Raw genomic sequence first — 25,087 nt, 5'->3', positions numbered from 1 at the left:
TGGTGGGATGTGGGCAAGGCTCACGTCCGCGTCTTCTGTCAAGAGTATGCGAGGGGGTCAACCAAGAGGCGGGCAGCCAGGGTCGGGCGCCTAGAAAAAGAGGTGCTTGATCTGGAGTCTCGTCTCGGTCAAGTCGTCGAGGACCCGGCCCTGCGGACGGTGTACGAAGCGAAGAAGGCCGCGCTGAAGGACCTGCAGCTCGTCGGGTCCCGAGGCGCATTCGTGAGGTTGCGGACCCGGTTCCTGCGGGATCTGGACCACGGCTCCCCCTTCTTCTACTCGCTGGAAAAAAGACAGAGTGTCCGTTAGCAGCTCTTGACGCTACTGGCCGACGACGGCTCTCTCATCTCGGATCCGGAGGGCGTCAACAACAGGGCCCGTGAATATTACGGGGCTCTGTTCTCTCCGGAGCCGTCCAGCGAGGAAGCGCATAGAGTATTGTGGGAGGACCTGCCGAAGGTCAGCCCGGAGGACGCCGAAAATCTGGAAGCTCCGCTAAGCCTGGCGGAGCTGACCGGCGCCCTCGACCGGCTCTCGAGGGGAAAAGCCCCGGGGCTGGACGGGCTGACCGTGGAGTTCCACAGGGTGTTCTGGGACGTCCTGGGGGGCGACTACGCGCCGATCCTGGGGGAAAGTCTGGCGACTGGGGAGATGCCCCTCTCTTGGTGCAGGGCAGTCATCGTCCTGCTGCCTAAGAAGGGCGATCTCCGCCTCCTTAAGAACTGGCGCCCGGTCTCCCTCCTCAGCACGGACTACAAAATCATCGCTAGGGCGATGTCTGATCGCCTTGGCGCCGTGCTGGACCACATGATCTACCCCGACCAGTCCTACACGGTCCCGGGCCGGACAATCCACGATAACATCCATCTGGTCCGGGACCTCATCAATCATTCCCAGGAGGCTGATCTGTCGGTCGCCTTCCTATCTCTCGACCAAGAGAAGGCGTTCGACAGGGTGGATCACGACTATCTGTTCAGGGCTCTGCGCGCTTTCGGGTTCGGGACGCATTTCGTCGCCCGGATCCGACTTTTGTACACCGCCGCGGAGTGTCTGATTAAGGTTAACGGGTCCTTGACGGCGCCCCATCGCTTTGGGAGAGGGGTGCGCCAGGGATGCCCCATGTCCGGCCAGTTATACGCCATCTGCGTGGAGCCTTTCCTGCGCCTCCTGCGGACGAGGATGACGGGACTTGCTCTGCTAGGGCCAGGCGTGGAGGTCGTCCTCTCAGCTTACGCCGATGACGTGCTCCTCGCGGTAGAGGATCCCGCTGACCTGCGGAGGATGCTTGAATGCCAGGAGATTTACTCGGCCGCATCCTCCGCCAGGATCAACTGGGAGAAATGTTCCGGACTCCTGGTGGGTCAGTGGCGGGTGGACTCCCTGCTGGAGGAGCTCAGGCCTTTTGCCTGGAGCACGACCCATCTCCTCTATCTGGGAGTCTACCTTAGCCCCGACGAGGAAGCCTGGCCGGCGAACTGGCAAGAGCTGGAGGCCAAGGTCGCCGCTCGCCTAGGGCGCTGGACAGGACTGCTCCGAGTGCTGTCCTACAGGGGTCGAGCGCCAGTCATAAACCAGCTGCTGGCCGCCATGCTGTGGTACCGGCTGGTCACTTTGACCCCTCCCCCTGCGTTTGTCGCCAAGATACAGAAGAAGCTGGTGGACTTCTTCTGGAACAACAGGAAGCACTGGGTCTCTGCCGCGGTCTTGAGTCTCCCGCTTGGGGAGGGCGGTCAGTCGTTGGTGTGCGTCAGCACCCAGCTCGCGACTTTCCGTCTTCAGACCCTGCAGAGATACCTTTACATCGAGCCCCCTCCTAGGTGGCGTGCTCTGGCGACGTATTTCTTCCGCCAGCAGCACGGCCTCAACTACGACACGCAGCTCCTGTTTGTGAGCATGGGGGGGCATCAGGACCACCTTCCAGGTGCTGCCTGTCTTTTACAAGGAACTCACCAGGGTCTGGAACAAAGTCTCCACCAAGCGCAGCTCTCCACCGGCTGGAGTGGCGGCCGTCCTGCAGGAGCTGCTGCTCGGGAATCCGTACCTCCACGACCGAGGTTTTAGGTGGCAGTCGGACAAGAGGGCTGTGGCTGGTGAGGTGACCAGGGTCAGGGACCCGCTTGATGGCGGAGGAGTGGGCTGGATGTCGCCAGACACGCTGGCGTGGTGCCTGAATACGGCCGACGTCCGCCGCGCGGCCGATGCCATCGAGTCGCTAAAAACAGCTCTGGGCCCTGACTCCGTTAGGTGCATCGAGGAGGCTCAAGCACGTGTGGAGATCCCGTCCGAACTGACCCCCGTCCGGACGGAATTCCTCATCGGCGCCAAACCCCGTAATCTCCCTCGGGGGCCGGCGCCTCACAACTTGAGCCTCCTCTGGGAAATCCCCTCCGTGCCTTTCAGTTCCGCGCGGAGGGGTTTCCTGTATGGGCTGCTCATGCACACTCTCAACTTTGCCATCCTCGCCTGCCATCCGGACACTCCATGGCGTACCATCTTGCCGTCCGGAGGAGGCGGGGGTCCCCGATGGAGGGCACTCTACGCGGGAGTCCTCCCACTATTTATCGGGGACTTGGCCTGGAGGGTGGTGCACGGAGCAGTGCCGTGCAATAAATTTTTAAGCCGGTTTACGGGCTCCCAGGCCGCCTGCAATTTCTGCGGTCTGGAAGAGTCCTTGTTCCATGTTTTTACTGATTGCACGTGGTTGCAGCCCCTGTTTTATTATTTAAAGGGGCTGCTCCTGAAATTCTGGCTGCACTTCAGTCCCACACTCCTGATCTTTGGGCACCCTGTGCGGAGGGGAGCGGGTAGGTCCGAGGGCCTCCTCGTAGGACTGCTCCTGGGCACGGCCAAGGGTGCCATCAGCCGGTCCAGGCAGCGGGCGGTCAAGGGGGTCGTTCAGCCTGACTGCCTGCCTCTCTTCCGTGCGTACATCCGCGCCAGGGTGTCCTTGGAGATGGAGCACACGGTGTCCACCGGTACGCTCGCGGCCTTCCGCGAGCGGTGGGCACCGGAGGGACTGGAGTGCATCATCACGCTCGGCAACCAAATTTTAATTTGATTTTATGTTTTAAAGTTTAATTTGCTTTAATTGCTGGTGTTTTTAGTGTCCCCCTCCCCTTTTATAGGGGCCACTTGGAGAAAAAAAATGGTTTTAGTGCCACCAAAAAAAAAACTAAAAATAAACAAAAACACAAAAAAAAAACACAAAAAAAAGTGCCTTGAAAATGTTTGGTGTGTCCCCCAGATCGGGGGTACACGATTTAATGTTTTAGTTTCCTCACAAAAAGAGTTCTGTGGACCAATGGTAGAGCTGTTGGAGGCGTGGCCTATTCACTTGGAGCTGTGCTGCAGTGAGAGAAGGAGCTCCCTGCTGTTGCTCCTGCCTGGAAGGCCTTTGTGAGCCCTGTGAAACAGCCCAGGAAGAGGAGGAAGGGGCTTACTGCAATTCTAATTCATCCAGAGGGAGAGGAGGAGAGCAGAAAATTCAACATCATTATTACTTTTACAAAGAGTTGGAGAGAGGGAGAAAAGAACAACGACTATCCAGTGTGGAAGGAGGGAGAGACTTTATCATCCAAAGGTGGATGTATTTTGGTGCATTCCCCGAAAGCCTTTGTTGTATCGGTGGGGGGAGGAAAGAAGACCATTTCGAAGGCCGGAACATCGCGGGGTGTGTGTGTGTGTGGAAGTGTGTGTGGGGGTCTGGCCCACAACTAGGCCCCACACACCACTGAAGCACTCCTCCCCCATTGCCTAGCCTGGGATAGCTGGAGCTACCTGGCCGAAGACTCATTGAGGCCCCAATTAACATCGTTGGGAGTGCTGTGCCTGGGTGGCTCCAGCTGCCCCAGGTGAAGACATCTTCTCCCCCCACCCGAAGACCAGCTAAAAAAGACTTTGTTTTTTGCTTACCATCTGGGTGGTGCACTGTGAGGGGAGACCTGTCCTCACAGCTTCCCTCTTTCCCACCCCCCCCACTCTCTTTCTCTGTCACTCTCTCTGTCTCTCACCTCTCCCTCTGAGAGCCCCTTTCCTCCTAATTGAAAAAAACAATTAAGACAACTGAGCAGAGGGAGCAAGGCCCCTCCCCAATTGTCAACTAGGGGAGAGGTGTGCCTCATTGAGAGCTCCTCTGCTCATACACTTAAACGAGGCCAATTTATGACCATTAAGGCCTGTGACTTTGGGGTGGGTGTAGCCCTCAAAGGGACCCCGTGATGGCGACCCCATCCACGCCGGTGGCAAGGCCAGCTAAGACGTACGCGCAGGCGGCGTCGACATCCACGGCACCTCCTGCGCCTCCTGCTGCCCTGCCACCATTCAGACTGATAACAAAAAAACACGGGGTCAAGAGCTACACTCACCCCACAATGAGCATCGAGGAGTGCGTGCGGACGATGGCTGGGGTAGTCGGCCCCTCGGCCATTGTCGCAGCCTCCAAGATGTCTGGGAAGGCTGTATTTTTCCTGGGGTCGGAGCGGGCGGTGTCCCTGGCCCTTGAAAAGGGGCTCACGGTGGGTGGGACGTTCCTGCCGGTGAACCCTCTCGAGGCCACCGCGCAGAGGGTCATCCTTCCTAACGTCCCGCCCTTTGTTCCCGCTGAGCTCCTCCTCCCTCACCTACACGAACTGGGGGAGGTAAGGTCGGGGATCAACCCCATACCGCTCGGCCTCCGGGAGAACAGCCTGCGCCATGTGTTCTCCTTCCGCCGCCAGCTCTTTGTCCGGCTGGTGCGGGAGGAGACGACGGAGGGATCATTTAATGTGGTGCACGAGGGGACTGCCTACCGCGTCTTCTGGACGTCGGACGGCGTGCGGTGCCATGCCTGTAGGGAGGTGGGGCATGTTCGTAAGAACTGCCCGCCTCCAAGGCCGCCAAATCACCGAGAGCGGCCAAGGCTGGCGCCGCCACCACCCCTCCCCCTAGTAGTGTCCGCGTGCCGGGAGCTGTGTCTGCGCGGGCATCGTCGGGGGCCTTTGTTTTCACGTCCTCCGGCGGGGGGGAGGGAGAGCGTCCGATCGGAAAGAAGGCGCGGAGGAAGGCGAAGCATCTTGAGGCGGGTCCCCTCAGTGCGCAAGACAATTTGATCACCGCGCTCAGCCCAACCCTGTCACCGGCGAGCGCGGGGTGCCCTGAGCCCGTGCCCGAGCCCTTGACCAATACCGCAGAGGGGCTCGGGCACGGGCAAGATAAGAAAAAGGGGGGAGTGGAGCGGGAGGCCTCAGCAGACATGGAGGTCTCCCTGCCTCCGCGCACCCTCAGGAACAAAAGGAGGCGCCGCTCCAATGAGGCGGAGGGGGAACAACATCCCTCCGCAGAGGAGTCGGTGCCCGCCGCGTGTCCCGCGTCCCCCACCAGCGTCCCCAAACTGCGCCGTAGGCGAGAGGAGTCTGTCCCAGGGAGGGTGGGGCTGTCGAGGCTGCCCAGCCTCTGCCTCCCGGGGATGGCGTGGAAGATCTGCCTGTCGTGAGGGGCGCGAGGCCAGTGGAGGAATGCGTCCCGGGGACTGAGACGGGCGGTACCGAAAAGGCCGAACCTGAGCCCGCCCAGCCTTTATCCAACTTCCCCCGGGACTTGCTTGATTCGGCAGAAAATGAAAATTTAAAAAATTTTAACATACATCCACACGCTGGGCCGGGGGGTGGCGGCGGGGAGGGGGAAGAATACCAACCCTCGCCCCCTACTTTGGAGCTGGGGGACTTGGAGGACCTGGAAAATTTCCTAAACCAGGTGTCTCCGTGTTCCCCGGTTCCTGGGGCGGAGGAGGAACCCCTTCCGCTGTCGCTTCCTGACCCAGCACCGCTTTTAAAAGAGCCCAGTGGGGACTCCTCTGCCGACGATCCTGGGGGTGGGATCGGGGCAGAGCCAGGGTCGGATGGAGCGGCCGGGCCATTTGCCGTACCTTGTGCGGTCGACGGGCCGGCTGCTTGCGGCGACCTCCCGGAGGGGGACGGGGACTCGGTGGGGGACTCGGGAGAAGATCTGGGGTCCATCGCCAGTGAGGCGGTGGATCTCCTCGTGCCCGCCGCTGAGTCCCCCCTCATTCCTGTAAAGGAACTCCGGGACTTTTTGGCCCAGAGCCAGGGTCGCCGCAACCGAGCCCGTCTGGCCCGGGAAAGATGGTCCGAGCCGGGGCTGTTCATCGCGTCCGTCTGCGCCGCCGCTAAAACCATGGCCGCGGGCGGGCCCTTATCAAAGGCGCAAGGCCTTGAGCTGCGCCGGCTCAAAGGGTTCCTCGCTGGGCTGCTGAGGGAGTGGAGGTCAACAAACGACTCCACTCCCACCCCACAATAGGTTAGCTAGAGGTTGCACTATGCTTTTGTCATGGAGATAACCATAGTCAGCCTCAACATCAACGGCGGCAGAGGGGCACGCCGCAGATTTAACAATTTTTCGCTCCTGCGGGAGGGGAAATATGCGGCGTGCTTTCTGCAAGAAACCAACACCGTTCCGGGAGACAAAGCCACGTGGCTCCTGGAATGGCAAGGAGAGGTCCGCATGAGCCACCTTATTACCACTTCTTGTGGGGTGGCCATCTTGTTGGCCCCGCATTTTCAGCCGGAGATCTTGGGGGTCGAGGAGCCCATGCCAGGCCGCTTGCTGCACGTCACGGTTCGCCTGGGGGACGTGCGCTCCATCCCGTGAACGTGTACGCCCCTCAGGCCGGCCCGTAGCAAACGCGCTTCTTCGAAGAAGTGTCCGCTCTTCTTGGCTCCGTCGACGTCGGCAACTGCATTGTCCTCGGGAGGGATTTTAACTGCACCTTCGAGGCGAGGGACCGCTCCGGTGCCCCACAGAGCATGACGGCGATCAAGAAGTTGAGGGACCTGGTCTGGTCCTTCGACTTGGTGGACGTCTGGCGGAATCTCCACCCCGACTCCAGCGCCTTTACTTGGGTGAGGCCTGGAGTAGGATGGTCCAGAATCGACCGCCTTTACGTGTCTCAGGCGTACGTTTCCTGCGTCCCGGCGGCCTCCATGTGGCCGGTGCCGTGTTCGGACCACCACCTGGTGTGGGCGGAGCTCGCTTCGCTCCACGCGAGGACGGGGTCCGCGTACTGGCACTTTAACAACCGGCTGCTGGAGGACGTGCGGTTCCAGGACTCGTTCCGTCGATTCTGGTCCGACTGGAGAAGGAAGCAGGGGGGCTTCCCCTCCTTGAGGCTATGGTGGGACATGGGCAAGGCTCATGTCCGCGTCTTCTGTCAAGAGTACATGAGGGGGTCGACCAAGAGGCGGGCGGCCAGTGTCGGGCGCCTAGAAAAAGAGGTGCTCGACCTGGAGTCCCGTCTCGGTCAAGTCGTCGAGGACCCGGCCCTGCGGACGGTGTACGAAGCGAAGAAGGCCGCGCTGAAGGACCTGCAGCTCGTTGGGTCCCGAGGCGCATTCGTGAGGTCGCGGATCCGGTTCCTGCGGGATCTGGACCGCGGCTCCCCCTGCTTCGACTCGCTGGAGAAAAAAAAGAGTGTCCGTAAGCATCTCTTGCCGCTGCTGGCCGACGACGGCTCTCTCGTCTCGGATCCGGAGGGCGTCAACAACAGGGCACATGAATGTTCTCTCTGTAGCCGTCCAGCGAGGAAGCGCTTAGAGTTTTGTGGGAGGACCTGCCGACGGTCAGCCCGGAGGGCGCCGAAAATCAGGAAGCTCCGCTAAGCCTGGCGGAGCTGACCGGCGCCCTCGACCGGCTCTCGAGTGGAAAAGGCTGGACGGGCTGACCGTGGAGTTCCACAGGGCGTTCTGGGACATCCACGGGGGCGACTACATGCGGGTCCTGGGGGAAAGTCTGGCGACCGGGGAGATGCCCCTCTCTTGGCGCAGGGCAGTCATCGTCCTGCTGCCTAAGAAGGGCGATCTCCGCCTCCTTAAGAACAGGCGCCCGGTCTCCCTCCTCAGCACGGACTACAAAATCTTCGCCAGGGCAATGCCTGCTCGCCTTGGCGCCGTGCTGGACCACATGATCCACGCCGACCAGTCCTACACGTTCCCGGGCCGGACAATCCATGATAACATCCATCTGGTCCGGGACCTCATCCATCATTCCCAGGAGGCTGGTCTGTCGGTCGCCTTCCTATCTCTCGACCAAGAGAAGGAGTTCGACAGGGTGGATCACGACTATCTGTTCAGAACTCTACGCGCTTTCGGGTTCGGGACTTTTGTACGCCGCCGCGGAGTGTCTGATAAAGGTTAACGGGTCCTTGACGGCGCCCCTTCGCTTTGGGAGAGGGGTGCGCCAGGGATGCCCCATGCCCAGCCAGTTATATGCCATCTGCGTGGAGCCTTTCCTGCGCCTCCTGCGGATGAGGTTGACGGGACTGGCTCTGCAAGGGCTGGGCGTGGAGGTCGTCCTCTCAGATTACGCCGATGATGTGCTCCTCGTGGTAGAGGATCCCACTGACCTGCGGAGGATGCGTGAGTGCCAGGAGATTTACTCGGCGGCATTCTCCGCCAGGATCAACTGGGAGAAATGTTCCTGACACCTGGTGGGTCAGTGGCGGGTGGACTCCCTGCCGGAGGAGCTCAGGCCTTTTGCCTGGAGCACGACCCATCTCCTCTATCTGGGAGTTTACCTTAGCCCCGACGAGGAAGCCTGGCCGGCGAACTGGCAAGAGCTGGAGGCCAAGGTCGGCGCTCGCCTAGGGCACTGGACAGGACTGCTCCGAGTGCTGTCCTACAGGGGTCGAGCGCTAGTCATAAACCAGCTGGTGGCCGCCATGTTGTGGTACCGGCTGGTCACTTTGACCCCTCCCCCTGCATTTGTCACCAAGATACAGAAGAAGCTGGTGGACTTCTTCTGGAACAACAGGAGGCACTGGGTCTCTGCCGCGGTCTTGAGTCTCCCGCTTGGGGAGGGCGCTCAGTCTTTGGTGTGCGTCAGCACCCAGCTCACGACTTTCCGTCTTCAGACCCTGCAGAGATACCTTTACGACGAGTCCCCTCCCAGGTGGCGTGCTTTGGCGACGTATTTCTTCCGCCAGCAGCACGGCCTCAACTACGACACGCAGCTCCTGTTTGTGAGCTTGGGGGGGGGGGGCGTCAGGACCGCCTTCCAGGAGCTGCCTGTCTTTTACAAGGAACTCATCAGGGTCTGGAACAAAGTCTCCACCAAGCGCAGCTCTCCACCGGCTGGAGTGGCGGCCGTCCTGCAGGAGCTGCTGCGCGTGAATCCGTACCTCCACGACCGAGGTTTTAGGTGGCGGTCGGACGAGAGGGCTGTGGCTGGGGAGGTGACCAGGGTCAGGGAACTGCTCGATGGCGGAGGAGCGGGCTGGATGTTGCCAGACACGCTGGCGCAGCGCCTAAATTCGGCCAACGTCCGCCGCGCGGCCGATGCCATCGAGTCGCTAAAAACAGCTCTGGGCCCTGACTCCGTTAGGTGCATCGAGGAGGCTCAAGCACGTGTGGAGATCCCGTCCGAACTGACCCCCGTCCGGACGGAATTCCTCATCGGCGCCAAACCCCGGAATCTCCCTCGGGAGCAGGCACCTCACAACTTGAGCCTCCTCGGGGAAATCCCCACCGTGCCTTTCAGTTCCGCGCGGAGGGGTTTCCTGTATGGGCTGCTCATGCACACTCTCAACTTTGCCATCCTCGCCTGCCGTCCGGACACGCCATGGCGTACCATCTTGCCGTCCGGAGGAGGCGGGGGTCCCCGATGGAGGGCACTCTACGCGGGAGTCCTCCCACTATTTATCGTGGACTTGGCCTGGAGGGTGGTGCACGGAGCAGTGCCATGCAATAAATTGTTAAGCCGGTTCACAGTCTCCCAGGCCGCCTGCAATTTCTGCGGTCTGGAAGAGTCCTTGTTCCATGTTTTTACCGATTGCACGTGGTTGCAGCCCCTGTTTTATTATTTAAAGGGGCTGCTCCTGAAATTCTGGCTGCACTTCAGTCCCACACTCCTGATCTTTGGGCACCCTGTGCGGAGGGGAGCGGGTAGGTCCAAGGGCCTCCTCGTAGGACTGCTCCTGGGCACGGCCAAGGGTGCCATCAGCCGGTCCAGGCAGCGGGCGGTCAAGGGGGTCATTCAGCCTGACTGCCTGCCTCTCTTCCGTGCGTACATCCGCGCCAGGGTGTCCTTAGAGATGGAGCATGCGGTGTCCACCAGAACGCTCGCGGCCGTCCGCGAGAGGTGGGCGCCGGAGGGACTGGAGTGCATCATCACGCCCGGCAACCAAATTTTAATTTGATTTTATGTTTTAAAGTTTAATTTGTTTTAATTGCTGGTGTTTTCAGTGTCCCCCTCCCCTTTTATAGGGGGCACTTGGAGGAAAAAATATAATTTTAGTGCCCAAAAAAAACTTTAAAAAAACCAAAAACACCAAAAAAACAAAAAAAAAGGACCTTGTAAATGTTTGGTGTGTCCCCCAGATCGGGGGGCGACGATTTAATGTTTTAGTTTCCTCCCAAAAAGAGTTCTGTGGACCAATGGTGGAGCTGTTGGAGGCGTGGCCTGATCATTTGGAGCCTGGAGCAGTGAGAGAAGGAGCTCCCTGCTGTTGCTCCTGCCTGGAAGGCCTTTGTGAGCCCTGTGAAACAGCCCAGGAAGAGGAGGAAGGGGCTGACTACAATTCCAATTCATCCAAAGGGAGAGGAGGAGAGCAGAAAATTCAACATCATTATTACTTCTACAAAGGGTTGGAGAGAGGGGGAAAAGAACAACAACTATCCAGTGTGGAAGGAGGGAAAGACTTTATCATCAAAAGGTGCGTGTATTTTGGTGCATTCCCCTAAAGACTTTGTTGTATCGGTGGGGAGAGGAAAGAAGACTTGCTAGAGGGCCGGAACATCGCGGGGGTTGTGTGTGTGTGGAAGTGTGTGTGGGGGTCTTGCTAAATAACTAGGCCCCACACACCACTGAAGCACCCCTCCCCCATTGCCTAGCCTGGGATAGCTGGAGCTACCTGGCTGAAGAATTATTAATCACCCTATTTAACATCGTTGGGAGTGTGTGCCTGGGTGGCTCCAGCTGCCCAGGTGAAGACATCTTCTCCCCCCACCCGAAGACCATTCTAAAGACTGTGTCTTGTTTTTTTTTCCATCATCTGGGGAAAACACCCACCCATCACTGTGAGGGGAGACCTGCCCTCACAGCTTCCCTCTTTCCCACCCCCCTCACTCTTTCTCTGTCACTCTCTCTGTCTCTCACCTCTCTCTCTGAGAGCCCCTTTCTCCTAATTGGAACAATCAATTACAAGACAACTGAGCAGAGGGAGCAAGGCCCCTTCCCAATCATCAACTAGGGGAGAGGTGTGCATCTTTCAGAGCTCCCTCTGTTCAAACACCAACGAGGCCATTTAAGACCATTCAGGCCTGTGACTTTGGGGTGGGTGTAGCCCTTAAAGGGACCCCGTGATGGCGACCCCATCCACGCCGGTGGCAGGGCCAGCTAAGACGTATGCGCAGGCGGCATCCACATCCACGGCACCTCCTGCGCCTCCTGCTGTCCTGTCACCATTCAGACTAATAACAAAGAAACACGGGGTCAAGAGCTACACTCACCCCACATTGAGAATTGAGGAGTGCGTGCGGGCGATGGCTGGGGTAGTCGGCCCCTCGGCCATTGTCGCAGCCTCCAAGATGTCTGGGAAGGCTGTATTCTTCCTGGGGTCGGAGCGGGCGTTGTCCCTGGCCCTTGAAGGGGCTCACGGTGGGCGGGGCGTTCCTGCCGGTGGACCCTCTCGAGGCCACCGCGCAGAGGGTCATCATTTCAAACGTCCCGCCCTTTGTTCCCGCTGGGCTCCTCCTCCCTCACCTACACCAACTGGGGGAGGTAAGGTCGGGGATCAACCCCATACCGCTTGGACTCCCGGAGAACAGCCTGCGCCACGTGTTCTCCTTCCGCCGCCAGCTCTTTGTCTGGAGACGACAGAGGGTAGTTTTAATGTGGTGCACGAGGGGGCTGCCTACCGCATCTTCTGGCGCCGCCGCCACCCCTCCCCCTAGTAGCGTCCGCGTGCCGGGAGCTGTGTGTGCGCGGGCATCGTCGGGGGCCTTTGTTTTCACGGCCTCCGGCGGCGGGGAGGGAGAGCGTCTGATCGGAAAGAAGGCGCGGAACAAGGCGAAACATCTCGAGGCGGGTCCCCTCAGTGCGCCAGACAATTTGATCACCGCGCTCAGCCCAACCTAGTCATCGGCGAGCGCGGGGTGCCCTGAGCCCGTGCCCGAGCCCTTGACCAATACCACAGAGGGGCTCGGGTGCGGGCAAGATAAGAAAAAGGGGGAAGTGGAGCGGGAGGCCTCGACAGACATGGAGGTCTCCCTGCCTCTGCGCCCCCCCCAGGAACAAAAGGAGGCGCCGCTCCAATAAGGTGGAGGGGGAACAACATCCCTCCACGGAGGAGTCGGTGCCCGCCGCGTGTCCCGCGTCCCCCACCAGCGCCCCCAAACTGCGCCGTAGGCAAGAGGAATCTGTCCGCGGGGAGAGTGAGACAGTCGAGGCTGCCCAGCCTCTGCCTCCCGGGGATGGCGTGGAAGATCTGCCTGTCGTGGGGAGCGTGGGGCCAGAGGAATGCGTTGCTGCCGGGTCGAGCGTCCCAGGGACTGAGGCGGGCAGGGCCGAAAAGGCCGAACCTGAGCCCGCCCAGCCTTTATCCAACTTCCCCCAGGACTTGCTTGACTCGGCAGAAAATGAAAATTTAAAAAATGTTAACATACATCCACACGCTGGGCCGGGGGGTGGCGGCGGGGAAGGGGAAGAACACCAACCCTTGCCCCCTACTTTGGGGCTGGGGGACTGGGTAGACCTGGAGAATTTCCTAAACCAGGTCTCTCCGTGTTTCCGACCCAGCACCACTTTTAAAAGAGCCCAGCGGGGACTCCTCTGCCGACGATCCTGGGGGTGGGATCGGGGCAGAGCCAGGGCCGGATAGAGCGGCCAGGCCGTTTGCCGTAACTCGTGCCATCGACGGGCCGGCTGCCGGCGGCGACCTCCCGGAGGGGGACGGGGGACTCGGTGGGGGACGAGGGAGAAGATCTCGAGTCCTTCGCCAGTGAGGCGGTGGATCTCCTCATGCCCGGCGCTGAGACCCTCCTCATTCCCGTAGAGGAACTCCAGGACTTTTTGGTTCAGAGCCAGGATCGCCGCAACCGAGCCCATCTGGCCCTGGAAAGATGGTCCGAGCCGGGGCTGCTCATCGCGTCCGTCCGCGCCGCCGCTAAAACCATGGCCGCGGGCTGGCCTTTATCAAAGGCACAAGGCCTTGAGCTGCGCCGGCTCAAAAGGTTCCTCGCAGGGCTGCTGAAGGAGTGGAGGTCAACAAACGACTCCACTCCCCCCCCACAATAGGTTAGGTAGAGGTTGCACTATGCTCTAGTCATGAAGATAACCATAGCCAGCCTCAACATCAACGGCGGCAGAGGGGCACGCCGTAGATTTAACAATTTTTCGCTCCTGCAGGAGGGGAAATATGCGGTGTGCTTCCTGCAAGAAATCCACACCTTTCCGGGAGACGAAGTCACGTGGCTCCTGGAATGGCAAGGAGAGGTCCGCATGAGCCACCTCACCGCCACTTCTTGTGGGGTGGCCATCTTGTTGGCCCCGCATTTTCAGCCGGAGATCTTGGGGGTCGAGGAGCCCGTGCCAGGCCGCTTGCTGCACGTCACGGTTCGCCTGGGGGACGTGCCGCTCCATCTCGTGAACGTGTACGCCCCTCAGCCCGACCCGCAGCAAACGCGCTTCTTTGAAGAAGTGTCCGCTCTTCCTGGCTCCGTCGACGTCGGCGACTGCATTGTCCTCGGGGGGGATTTTAACTGCACCCTCGAGGCGAGGGACCGCTCCGGTGCCCCGCAGAGCATGACGGCGATCGAGAAGTTGAGGGACCTGGTCGGGTCCTTCGACTTGGTGGACGTCTGGCGGAATCTCCACCCCGACTCCAGTGCCTTAACTTGGGTGAGGCCTGGAGTAGGATGGTCCAGAATCGACCACCTTTACGTGTCTCGGGCGTACGTTTCCTGCGTCCCGGCGGCCTCCATGCGGCCAGTGCCGTGTTCGGACCACCACCTGGTGTGGGCGGAGCTCGCCTCGCTCCGCGCGAGGACGGGGTCCGCGTACTGGCACTTTAACAACCGGCTGCTGGAGGACGTGCGGTTCCAGGACTCGTTCCGTCGATTCTGGGCCGACTGGAGAAGGAAGCGGGGGGCTTCCCCTCCTTGAGGCTATGGTGGGACATGGGCAAGGCTCACGTCCGCGTCTTCTGTCAAGAGTACGCGAGGGGGTCGACCAAGAGGTGGGCGGCCAGGGTCGGGCACCTCGAAAAAGAGGTGCTCGAGCTGGAGTCTCATCTCAGTCAAGTCGTCGAGGACCCAGCCCTGCGAACAGTGTACGAAGCGAAGAAGGCCGCCGAGTGTCTGATTAAGGTTAACGAGTCCTTGACGGCGCCCCTTCGCTTTGGGAGAGGGATGAGCCAGGGATGCCCATGTCCGGCCAGTTATATGCCATCTGCGTGGAGCCTTTCCTGCGCCTCCTGCGGACGAGGTTGACGGCACTGGCTCTGCAAGGGCCGGGCGTGGAGGTCGTCCTCTCGGCTTACGCTGATGACGTGCTCCTCGCAGTGGAGGATCCCGCTGACCTGAGGAGGATGCGTGAGTGCCAGGAGATTTACTCGGCCGCATCCTCCACCAGGATCAACTGGGAGAAATGTTCCGGACTCCTGGTGGGTCAGTGGCAGGTGGACTCCCTGCTGGAGGAGCTCAGGCCTTTTGCCTGGAGCACGACCCATCTCCTCCATCTGGGAGTCTACCTTAGCCCCGACGAGGAAACCTGGCCGGCGAACTGGCAAGAGCTGGAGGCCAAGGTCGCCGCTCGCCTAGGGCGCTGAACAGGACTCCTCCAAGTGCTGTCCTACAGGGGTCGAGCGCTAGTCATAAACCAGCTGGTGGCCGCCATGCTGTGGTACCAGCTGGTCACTTTGACCCCTCCCCCTGCGTTTGTCACCAAGATACAGAAGAAGCTGGTGGACTTCTTCTGGAACATCAGGAAGCACTGGGTCTCTGCCACGGTCTTGAGTCTCCCGCTTGGGGAGGGCGCTCAGTCTTTGGTGTGCGTCAGCACCCAGCTCACGACTTTCCGTCTTCAGACCCTGCAGAGATACCTTTACGTCGAGCCCCCTCCTAGGTGGTGTGCTCTGACGAGGTATTTCTTCTGCCAGCAGCATGGCCTCAACTACGACACGCAGCTCCTGTTTGTGAGCTCGGGGGGCGTCAGGTCCGCCTTCCAGGAGCTGCCTGTCTTTTACAAGGAACTCATCGGGGTCTAGTCCAAAGTCTCCACCAAGCGCAACTCTCCGCCAGCTGGAGTGGCGGCCGTCCTGCAGGAGCCGCTGCTCGGGAATCCATACCTCCACGACCGAGGTTTTAGGTGGCAGTCGGACGAGAGGGCTGTGGCTGGGGAGGTGACCAGGGTCAGGGACCTGCTCGATGGCGGAGGAGCAGGCTGGATCGTGCCAGACGCGCTGGCGCGGCGCCTAAATTCGGCCAACGTCCGCCGCGCGGCCGATGCCATCGAGTCGCTAAAATCAGCTCTGGGCCCTGACTCCATTAGGTGCATCGAGGAGGCTCAAGCACGTGGGGAGATCACGTCCGAACTGACCCCCGTCCGAACGGAATTCCTCATCGGCGCCAAACCCCGGAACCTCCCTCGGGAGCCGACGCCTCATAACTTGAGCCTCCTAGGGGAAATCCCCTCCGTGCCTTTCAGTTCCACGCGGAGGGGTTTCCTGTACGGGCTGCTCCTGCACACTCTCAACTTTGCCATCCTCGCCTGCCGTCCGGACACGCCATGGCGTACCATCTTGCCATCCGGAGGACGCGGGGGTCACCAATGGAGGGCACTCTACGCGGGATCCTCCCACTATTTATCGGGGACTTGGCCTGGAGGGTGGTGCACGGAGCAGTGCCGTGCAATAAATTTTTAAGCCGGTTCACGGGCTCCCAGGCCGCCTGCAATTTCTGCGGTCTGGAAGAGTCCGTGTTCCATGTTTTTATTGAATGCACGAGGTTGCAGCCCCTGTTTTATTATTTAAAGGGGCTGCTCCTGAAATTCTGGCTGCACTTCAGTCCCACACTCCTGATCTTTGGGCACCCTGTGCGGAGGGGAGCGGGTAGGTCCGAGGTCCTCCTCGTAGGACTGCTCCTGGGCACGGCCAAGGGTGCCATCAGCCGGTCCGGGCAGCGGGCGGTCAAGGGGGTCGTTCAGCCTGACTGCCTGCCTCTCTTCCATGCGTACATCCGCGCCAGGGTGTCCTTGGAGATGGAGCATGCGGTGTCCACCGGTACGCTCACGGCCTTCCGCGAGAGGTGGGCACCGGAGGGACTGGAGTGCATCATCACACCCGGCAACCAAATTTTAATTTGATTTTATGTTTTAAAGTTTAATTTGTTTTAATTGCCAGTGTTTTTTAGTGTCCCCCTCCCCTTTTATAGGGGGCACTTGGAGAAAAAAAAATATATGATTTTAGTGCCCCAAAAAAAACTTTAAAAAAACCAAAAACACAAAAAAAAACCCCAAAAAAACCACAAAATAAAGGGCCTTGAAAATGTTTGGTGTGTCCCCAGACCGGGGGGACACGATTTAATATTTTAGTTTCCTCCCAAAAAGAGTTCTGTGGACAAGCACTCCAAGGTCCCTTTGTTCAACTGCACTATTAACTGGCCTACTGCTTAATGTGTATACCCTTTCCTTATTAGCCTTCCCAAAATGCATCACCTCATACTTCTCTGAATTAAATTCCATTTGCCACTGCTCTGCCCACCAGACCAGTCGACTGATATCCTCCTGCAGCCCATGACTTTCCTCTTCATTATCACACAGCCAATTTTAGTGTCATTTGCAAACTTCTTAATTATACTCCCTATATTCAATGTAAGATTTCTAAATCTCTGACAGTAAATTGACAGCGAGACAGATTCTTTTAAAACAATTTGGAATAGTTTATTAAACACACACACATGCACATCTATCAGCAGTCGTCAGCTATCCTACGGATCGACTTAGTTACAACAGATAAAGTATTACAATAATGATTTAGAAAAAGGTATACGTCACTTTCCTCTGGCTGGCTGAGCATATGGCCTGCTGTTTCGGCTGGTCTTGAGCGGGCAGTTTGCATTGTGCTCAGGAGAGAAGGAGAGAAAAAGCAATCTGTGCTTGGGTTTTTATATCCCTTAAATTCATTGTTCCTCAGATAGCCCCAGGATTGGATCTTGGTTCCAGGGCAGTTTCTTATTGGCTCTCCTCACACATGTGTCTGACTGGAGGACCGGTTGCCATACCTTGATTAGGTTAATGGCTTTCCAATCAACATCTTTTCTAGTTTGGTGAGTTTCAAAGCCATGGAGACATGAGCTTGGGGAAAATATCCATTTTGTCTCTTCAAACTGCAGGCTTTCCATATAATCTACACTTTCAACATTTATACATACACAGAATCAATTTTGTCATTCACAAATCTTACATCAAATCTAAATCATTGATATATACCACAAAAAGCAAGGGACCCAGTACTGAGCCCTTCAGAACCCCACTGGAAACATCCTTCCAGTCACAAAAACATCCATCAATCATTACCCTTTGTTTCCTACCTCCAAGTCAATTTTGGATCCAATTTGCCACTTTGCCCTGTATCCCATGGGCTTTAATCTTCATGACCAGTCCACCATGTGGAACTTTATCAAAAGCCTTGCTAAAGTCTATATATATTACATCGTACGCACTACCCTTATCGACCCTCTTGGTTACCTCCTCAAAAAATTCAATCAGGTTAGTCAAACGCGATCTTCACTTAACAAACCTGTGCTGACTGTCCCTAATTAATCCTTGCCTTTACAAATGCAGATTTATCCTGTCTTTTAGGATTTTTTTCAATAATTTTCCCACCACTGAGGTTAGGCTGACAGGCCTGTAATTATTTGACCTATCCCTTTTTTCCCTTTTTAGCAGTCCTCCAATCCTCCGGCACCATGCCCAGATCCAAAGAGGATTGGAAAATGATGGTCAAGGCCTCTGCTATTTCCTCTTTTACTTCGCTCAACAGCCTGGGATGCATTTCATCTGGGTCTGGGGACTTATCTACTTTCAAAGCTGCTAAACCCCTTAATAATTCCTCTCTTAGTTTATTTATTTCATCCAGAATATCACACTCCTCCTCGATAGCAGTATCTGCATTGCCCCTTTCCTTTGTGAAAACAGATACAAAGTATTCATTCAGAAGTCTACCAACATCTTCCGCCTCTACACGAAGATTACCCTCATGGTCTCAAATAGGCCCTACCCTTTCTTTAATTGCCCTCTTATTCTTAATATATTTATAGAACATCTTAGGGTTTTCCTTAATTTTACTGGCCAAGAATTTCTCATGCTCTCTCTTAAGCATTCCTAACATCCTTTTTAATTTTGCCTCTTAACTTTCTATATTCCTCTAAAACTTCGATAGTATTTAGTTGTTGGTATATGACATAAGCTTCCCTTATTTTTCTTTATCCTCCCCTGAAAGTCTCTAGGCATCCAGGTGGCTCAAGAATTATTTTGCCCACCCTTTTTTTTTTAAGGGCACATGTTTGGCTTGGGACTTCAAGATATGATGGAATTGGGATCACGGAGACATGGCTCCAGGGTGACCAAGGCTGGGAACTCAACATCCAGGGGTATTCAACATTTAGGAAGGATAGACAGAAAGGAAAAGGAGGCAGGGTGGTGTTGCTGGTTAAAGAGGAAATTAATGCAATAGTAAGGAAGGGCATTGGCTTGGATGATGTGCAATCGGTATGGATGGAGCTACGGAATGCCAAAGGACAGAAAAGGCTGGTGGGAGTTGTGTACAGGCTACCAAACAGTAGTAGTGAGGTTGGGGGCAGCATCAAACAAGAAATAAGGGACATGTGCAATAAAGGTACAGCAGTTATCATGGGTGACTTTTATTTACATATAGATTGGCCTAACCAAACTGGTAGCAATGCGGTGGAGGAGGATTTCCTGGAGTGTATTAGGGATGGTTTTCTTGGCCAATATGTTGAGGAACCAACTAGAGAGCTGGCCATCCTAGACTGGGTGATGTGTAATGAGAAGGGACTAATTAGCAATCTTGTTGTGCGAGGCCCCTTGGGGAAGAGTGACCATAATATGGTAGAATTCTTTATTAAGATGCAGAGTGACACAGTTAATTCTGAAACGAGGGCCCTGAACTTAAGGAAAGGTAACTTTGACGGCATGAGGCGTGAATTGGCTAGAATAGACTGGCAAATGATCCCTAAAGGGTTGACGGTAGATAGGCAATGGCAAAAATTTATAGATCACATGGATGAACTTCAATAATTCCCTGTCTGGAGTAAAAATAAAACCGGGAAGGTGGCTCAACTGTGGCTAACAAGGAAAATTAAGGATAGTGTTAAAACCAAGGAAGAGGCATGTAAATTGGCCAGAAAAAGCAGCAAACCTGAGGACTGGGAGAAATTTAGAATTCAGCAGAGGAGGACACAGGGTTTAATTAGGAGGGGGAAAATAGAGTATGAGAGGAAGCCTGCCGGGAACATAAAAATTGACTGCAAAAGCTTCTATAGATATGTGAAGAGAAAAAGATTAGTGAAGACAAACGTAGGTCCCTTGCAGTCGGACTCAGGTGAATTTATAATGGGGAATAAAGTATTGACAGACCAATTGAACAATACGTTGGTTCTGTCTTCACGAAGGAAGACACAAATAACCTTCCGTATGTACTAGGGGACCGAGGGTCTAGTGAGAAGGAGGAACTGAAGGATATCCTTATTAGGCGGGAAATTGTGTTGGGGAAATTTATGGGATTGAAGGCTGATAAATCCCCAGGGCCTGATTGTCTGCATCCCAGAGTATTAAGGAAGTGGTCCTAGAAATAGTGGATGCATTGGTGGTCATTTTCCAACAGTCTATCGACTCTGGATCAGTTCCTATGGACTGGAGGGTAGCTAATGCAACACCACTTTTTAAAAAAGGAGAGAGAAAACGGGTAATTATAGACCAGTTAGCCTGACATCAGTAGTGGGGAAAATGTTGGAATCAATTCTTAAGGATGAAATAGCAGCGCATTTGGAAAGTGACAGGATCGGTCTAAGTCAGCATGGATTTATGAAAGGGAAATCCTGCTTGTCAAATCTTCTGGAATTTTTTGAGGATGTAACTAGCAGAGTGGACAAGGGAGAACCAGTGGATGTGGTGTATTTGGACTTTCAAAAGGCCTTTGACAAGGTCCCACATAAGAGATTGATGTGCAAAATCAAAGCACATGGTATTGGGGGTAATGCACTTGCGTGGATAGAGAGTTGTTTGGCAGACAGGAAGCAGAGAGTCGGGATAAACGGGTCCTTTTCAGAATGGGAGGCAGTGACTAGTGGAGTGCCGCAGGGCTCAGTGCTGGGACCCCAGCTCTTTACAATATACATCAATGATCTGGATGAAGGAATTGAGTGTAATATCTCCAAGTTTGCAGATGACACTAAATTGGGTGGCGGTATGAGCTGTGAGGAGGATGCTAAGAGGCTGCAGTGTGATTTGGACAGGTTAGGTGAATGGGCAAATGCATGGCAGATGCAGTATAATGTAGATAAATGTGAGGTTATCCACTTTGGTGGCAAAAACACGAAGATAGAATATTATCTGAATGGTGGCAGATTAGGAAAAGGGGAGGTGCAACGAGACCTGGGTGTTATGGTTCATCAGTCATTGAAAGTTGGCATGCAGGTACAGCAGGCGGTGAAGAAGGCAAATGGCATGTTGGCCTTCATAGCTAGGGGATTTGAGTATAGGAGCAGGGAGGTCTTACTGCAATTGTAAGGGCCTCACCTGGAATATTGTGTTCAGTTTTGGTCTCCTAATCTGAGGAAGGACGTTCTTGCTATTTAGGGAGTGCAGCGAAGGTTCACCAGATTGATTCCAGGGATGGCTGGACTGTCATATGAGGAGAGACTGGATCAACTGGGCCTTTATTCACTGGAGTTTAGAAGGATGAGAGGGGATCTCATTGAAACGTATAAGATTCTGATGGGACGGGACAGGTTAGATGCGGGAAGAATGTTCCCAATATTGGGGAAATCCAAAACCAGGGGACACAGTCTTAGGATAAGGGGTAGGCCATTTAGGATTGAGATGAGGAGAAACTTCTTCATTCAGAGAATTGTTAACCTGTGGAATTCCCTGCCGCAGAGAGTTGTTGATGCCAGTCCATTGGATATATTCAAGAGGGAGTTAGATATGGCCCTTATGGCTAAAGGGATCAAGAGGTATGGAGAGGCAGCAGGAAAGGGGTACTGAGGTGAATGATCAGCCATGATCTTATTGAATGGTGGTGCAGGCTCGAAGGGCCGAATGGCCTACTCCTGCACCTATTTTCTATGTTTCTATGTCTCCACCTTGAATGCCTCCCACTGTTCCGACACTGATTTACACACAAGTAATTGTTTCCAGTCCACTATGGCCAAATCACTCCTTAACTTAGTAAAATTAGCTTTTCCCCAATTCGGAACTTTTATTCCAGGCCGATTGTTGTCCTTATCCATAATCAACTTGAATCTGACTGAATTATGGTCACTGGCACCCAAGCGCTCTCCCACTGATACCCCTTCAACCTGCCCAGCTTCATTCCGCAAAACTAAATCCAAGATCTCCCCCTCTCGTGTTGGGCTTGCTACATAGACTAAAAAAGTTCTCTTGAATGCAATTCAAGAATTCTGCACCCTCTATACCCTTCACACTAAATTTGTCCCAATCAATATTTGGATAGTTAAAATCCCCTATTATTTACTACCATATGGTTTTTAGACTTCACAGCAATTTGCCTACATATTTGCTCTTGTATCTCCCTCGCACTGTTTGGGGGTCTATAATACACACCCAGCAGTGTGATCGCCCCTTTTTTATTTTTCAATTCGACCCATATGGCCTCATTTGATGATCCCTCTAACATATCATCCCTCTTCACTGCTGTAATAGTTTCTTTAATCAGAACCGCAACCCCACCCCTGCCTTTTTACCCCCCTCTATATCTTGTTTAAAAATCCTGTAGCCAGCAATATTGATCTGCCAAACCTGCCCCTCTTTCAGCCATTTTTCTGTAATGGCTACAATGTCATACTCTCAAGTGTCTACCTGTGCTCTTAGCTCATCCACCTTATTCGCTATACTCCTTGCATTAAAGTATATACCATTCAGCACAGGAAGACCTCCTGGCTTACTACATACTAAGCCCTGTTTCCTCTGTCTTACAGATTCGCTTTCTAGATTCTTGCTATCCAATTTCTGCTTTACTTCCTTCCCTTTTGAATTTGTTCGCAGGTTCCCATCTCCCTGCCAAGCTAGTTTAAACTCTCCCCAACAGCACTAGCAAAACTCCCCGTGAGGATATTGGTCCCGGTGCTGTTGAGGTGCAACCCATCCAGTTTGTACAGGTCCCATCTCCCCCAGAAGCAGTCCCAATGCCTCAAGAATTTAAAGCACTCCCTCCTACATCAGCTTTCCAGCCACGTGTTCATCCTCTCTATCCTTCTATTTTTATACTCATTAGCACGTGGCACCGGTAGTAACCCGGAGATTACTACCTTTGAGGTCCCACCCTTTAATTTTCTTCCGAGATCCCTGAATTCTTCCTGCAGGACCTCATCCCTCATTTTACCTATGTCATAGATCCCGATATGGACCACGACCTCTCACTATTTATCATCCCCCCCCAGAATGCCCTGCGTCCGCTCTGTGACATCCTTGACCCTGGCACCAGGGAGGCACAAAACCATTCGGGAGTCACGTCTACGGTCACAGAAACGCCTGTCTGTTCCCCTAACTATAGAATCCCCTATCACTCGGGCTCTTTTATTCTTCGTCCCTCCCCCCTGTGCAGCTGAGCCACCCGTGGTGCCTTGGCATTGACTCTGGCTGCACTCCCCAGAGGCACCTTCATCCTTACCGATACTCAGAAGTGAATATCGGTTTGAAAGCGAGATGACCTCACGGGGGGGACTTCTGCGCTACCTGCCTAGCACTCTTACTATGTCTGGTGGTCACCCACTTCCCCTCTACCTGCACACCTTTAAGCTACGGGGTGACCACCTCCTGAAACGTGCTATCCACGTAGCTCTCAGCCTCGCGGATGCATCGTATTCACTCCACCCTCTGCTCCAGCTCCAAAACGCGGAGCTCGAGCAATTGAAGCGGGAGACACCTCCTGCACACATGCTTGTCTAGGCTGTGCGAAGCATCCAGGACTTCCCACATGCTGCAGGATGTGCACTCCATGGGACTGAGCTGCACTGCCATCCCTCCAGTTAGCCTTATCTAGTTTTAAATCTACTTAAAAAGAAATAGAGAAAAGAGAGCTACTCACTAACTCACCTCACCGACCTCTATGGCCTACCGAACTCACCGACCTCTGTGGCCTCCCGACCTCTCGGCCTCCAAACTCCCGACCTACTTAAAAGAAATAGAGAAAAGAGAGCTACTTAGCAACTCACTTCACCGACCTCCGAGGCCTCCGAACTCCCGGCCTCCGAACTCCCGACTCGCCGACCTCACAGGGCCTACCGACTCACCGACCTCTGCGGCCTACCAAACTCACTGACCTCCCGAACTCGTACTCCCCCGGAACTCGGACTCTCCGGAACTCGGACTCCCCCGGAACTCGGACTCTCACGGAACTCAGACTCTCCCGGAACTAGGACTCTCCCGAACTCGGACTCTCCCGAACTCGGACTCTCCCGAACTCCAATTCTCCCGGAACTCGGACTCCCCCAGAACTCGGACTCTCCGGAACTCGGACTCCCCCGGAACTCGGACTCTCCCGGAACTAGGACTCTCCCGAACTCGGACTCTCCCGAACTCCAATTCTCCCGGAACTCGGACTCTCCCGGAACTCGGACTCTCCCGGAACTTGGACTCCCGCGGAACTCGGACTCTCCTGGAACTTGGACTCTCCCGGAACTCAGACTCACTCGGACTCAGACTCCCCTGGAACTCGGACTCTCTTATTTGTTGTTACCTGTAAATTATTTTTCAAAATAGGCTTATTGATGGTGAATTTGTTCCATCATGCTTGAAGTAGAACAGAGTTTATTCCATTCTACAATTAAATAGAAATCTGGAACTCTCTCCCCCAAAAGGCTTCCATGATGATAGGTCAATTGGAACTTTTCATGACTGAGATGGAAAGATTTTTTTAGGTGAGGGTATCAAAGGCGGGTAAATGGAGTTAAGGTACAGATCAGTCTTTGAATAGTGGAGCAGGCTTGAGGGGCTGATTGCCCCACTCCTGTTCCGAATGTTCCTATGTTTAAAATGACATTTTTCTTTACAGCATTGCATTCCATACTGTATTGTATGGGGTTAATCACATACTGTTAATTATGATTTAGACATTTAATTATATTTAGACATTTACAGTGTGTCTCTGTCCCAAGCCCCGTAGAATGTTGTTGCTACAGAGAGAGAGGGAAGCGACCTTGGGACGTGCACCAGCTTGTTATGAGACAGTCGGCGCCTCGAGATCGCATACTTTATGGACAAGCAGCTGGGGCCTTACAGATTAGGAGTTGGCCATAAGCCACATGTACCCATGTTTTGTTCAATAGTATGTTTCTTTAATAGTATAAAGGAGCGGCACTGTCCCGGAGCTCTTCGAACTTCACCTTGCACCGTGATTCGCGAGCGGTGCCGGGACCCCTAAGGCTCCAGACCAGCCGTCGTTGCGGATTTCCCGACGGGCTGAAGGCCGTGAGCTTTGTTGCATCTTATCATACTTCTCTTTTCTTCGTAAACTGTATTATGTTGCTTATCTCTCAGTAAACAGTGTTTTATTCTTTACTTCATTTGTCTTGTCTCTTATTTAACTTTCATCCAGATCCCGAACCTGGGTCGATTATTATCGATCCAAAACATTTTGGCGTCACGAGCAGGATCTGGTAAAATGTTTAAGAGAAAAGACAAGAAGCAGTCTCCTCCTGCGGGAGAGAAATATAGAATACCAGGGTGGGGCACGAGGGATGAGGGTTTTGGCTCTCTTGCCAATGTGCTAGCCCGGTTTGGACCCTCGCAACATGGGGATATGCCGTTATTGGAACAGAGCAAAGATAGAGCCGTACCC

At 54.9% G+C, this 25,087-nt stretch overlaps 1 long non-coding RNA gene across 1 annotated transcript in view; it reads left to right on the top strand.

Annotated features, from left to right (window-relative positions):
• The window catches only part of LOC139260372 (uncharacterized), a 135,655-nt gene extending 110,897 nt beyond the window's left edge, over window positions 1–24,758 (top strand). The window contains exon 3 of the long non-coding RNA XR_011592786.1: window positions 24,405–24,758. This is a non-coding gene — a long non-coding RNA (uncharacterized lncRNA). The remainder of the gene's footprint in view (window positions 1–24,404) is intronic.
• Window positions 24,759–25,087: the final 329 nt, after the last annotated feature.

The sequence above is a fragment of the Pristiophorus japonicus genome, chromosome 1 (assembly GCF_044704955.1).
Source record: "Pristiophorus japonicus isolate sPriJap1 chromosome 1, sPriJap1.hap1, whole genome shotgun sequence".
Taxonomy (NCBI): Eukaryota; Metazoa; Chordata; class Chondrichthyes; family Pristiophoridae; genus Pristiophorus; species Pristiophorus japonicus.
This window is presented reverse-complemented; position numbering and strand designations above follow the sequence as displayed.